The sequence below is a fragment of the Citrus clementina genome, unplaced genomic scaffold (assembly GCF_000493195.1).
Source record: "Citrus clementina cultivar Clemenules unplaced genomic scaffold, Citrus_clementina_v1.0 scaffold_2, whole genome shotgun sequence".
In the NCBI taxonomy this organism is placed as follows: Eukaryota; Viridiplantae; Streptophyta; class Magnoliopsida; order Sapindales; family Rutaceae; genus Citrus; species Citrus x clementina.
The window spans coordinates 20,921,963-20,924,064 of NW_006262688.1; the positions used below are offsets into that span (position 1 = coordinate 20,921,963).

Consider the following 2,102-nt stretch of genomic DNA (forward strand, 5'->3'; position numbering starts at 1 on the left):
CAACACTTTTGAATAGGAACAATAGCAGCTATCTTTGGACATTTCAACAGCAAAACAACAGCTGTCTTTACACATTTCGACAACAAAAACAGCAGCTGTCTTTGCACATTTCCACATTAAAAATAGCAGTTGTCTTTGCACATTTCCACAGTAAAAACAACAGTTGTCTTTGCACATTTAAATAGCAAAAATAGCAGTCATTTCTGTATTTTTGGATAGCAGAAACAACAGCTGTTTATGCACTTTTGAACAGCAGAAAAACAACACAAATTTGCTTGCTGTTTTTACAGTTTTTGGCAAAAGGAATTAACTTTTTCTGTAGTTTATAACATCAAAAACAGCAACCAGATTTATGTTATTGTTTCTGCAGCTTAGTGCACCAAAATCAATTACTTGAATCATGATTAAAGTTTTCATATTTTTTCAACCACCAAATTAATATCATCAAATTCAATTTCTTAATATCCTATCAAGGGCTATCACAATATCTATCAAATTATAGTTAATTATATAAATCAATTAGAATTTCGCAAAACAAGATCTATTACAGAACTTCAATTGAGAAAGCCAATAAAATCGAAATTAACACGAACCCATTAATTTAAGCACGAGATCTAATTAACCTAGATGAAGAAAAAATCTCAAATTTAGTTGTGAGTCAAAATCTGGAAAAAACAAAATTCAAACCCACTTTCATTCAGCAAATTTTGATCGATTTTATCATCCTCATGACAGATTTACAAACAAAAATTTGTCACCATTTCATGTAAATCAGAATCAATAAGTTTTTACAAAAAAAAAAAAACTCATTCTAAATACAAACCCCATGATTTCTGGACCCAATTCAAAGGACAAATTGAAAAGAAAAAGACACTAAGCATTTACCTTGCAAGAATCGAACCGAAGGTGAGGGTTCGCTGAACAACTTGTGGCAAAAGGACAAAGAGACTGAAAAACAATGCGAAATGGGTGCCCAATTGAGAATGATGGTTTGGACGGTGGCAAAATGGTGGAGTTTTGAATGGCAGAATGGTGGCTTTTCTGATCGATTTTTTTTCTAGGGTTTCTATTATGAGAGAGTGAGGAAAAATGGATAGTGAGTGAGCAAATGTCTTAACACTTGGGCAAAATTTTTGTGTTTTATGTAAACGCACACTTAAACGCCATCGTTTTTGTTTTATTTTTTTATATTTGTTAAATTTTTAAATGAAATAATATATTAAAAGTTAGTAAAAAATGGTCAAAATCAAATAATTCTATTGTGATTTTGTGATAGAGTAAATTTACATCACAACTCTATCATTAATTCTTGATATACAATATAAAACCATCATTAATTTATGATAGACCAAAATTCTATCACGAGTCTGTCATACATTTATGATATAAGTCATTTTTGTTACAAGTTGTCCGTCTATCTATTGACAGTTTTCTTGTAGTGATTTAATTGGTAAATTTCACCCTACCCCCTTATTAAATTGACATAGTTCAATTCACTCCCTAAAAGTGTGAAAACCTTAATCTACCCCCCAAAAATCGTTAACTCTTTGTTAGTTTTAACATCCAAAAGGGCAAAATTGTATTTGTATACATATCATAACAGGCATTAGATATAGAGCCTTGTGCATGTCAAATCGATGACAGCAAAATCATACATATGGTATGTAGGCCCTTAAGACAATGTATTTATTTATTTTAACAAATAAATGAATATTTATTTTAACAAATAAATGAATATTTATTTTAACAAATAAATGAATGAATATTTATTACGAAAAATATTTTAATTAGTTTGAACTATATAGACTCCCTTTGTATTTCGCGCGTTACTGTGTCTGCTTCACACGGCTAACAGAGAAGCTTAGAAACAGAGCATGATAAGAACGACAAAAAAAATGAGATTTTGCCGCTAAAAATTGTGTTAAGACTAAACATTAAAGGCTGATACAAAGACAGAACACCTTACGATGGCTGAGGTTATAAATTTCTATTAATCTCCATTTTTTTCTAGTTGAAGGGTGTAATAAATATTCAAGAGATAGATGAAATGTTGAAGACCAATAATCAATGTGTTAATAGAATCTATTATTGTTGAATTGACA

The 2,102-nt window shown here is 30.2% G+C and overlaps 1 protein-coding gene across 5 annotated transcripts in view; it reads right to left on the minus strand.

The window, feature by feature from the left end:
- LOC18053206 (pectinesterase/pectinesterase inhibitor PPE8B) overlaps nt 1-1,114 on the minus strand; it is a 2,865-nt gene extending 1,751 nt beyond the window's left edge. For all 5 annotated transcript variants that reach the window (XR_002907288.1, XR_002907289.1, XM_024191867.1 and 2 more), the window contains exon 1: nt 886-1,114. The gene's annotated coding sequence lies outside the window, so the exon portion shown is untranslated. The remainder of the gene's footprint in view (nt 1-885) is intronic.
- Nucleotides 1,115-2,102: the final 988 nt, after the last annotated feature.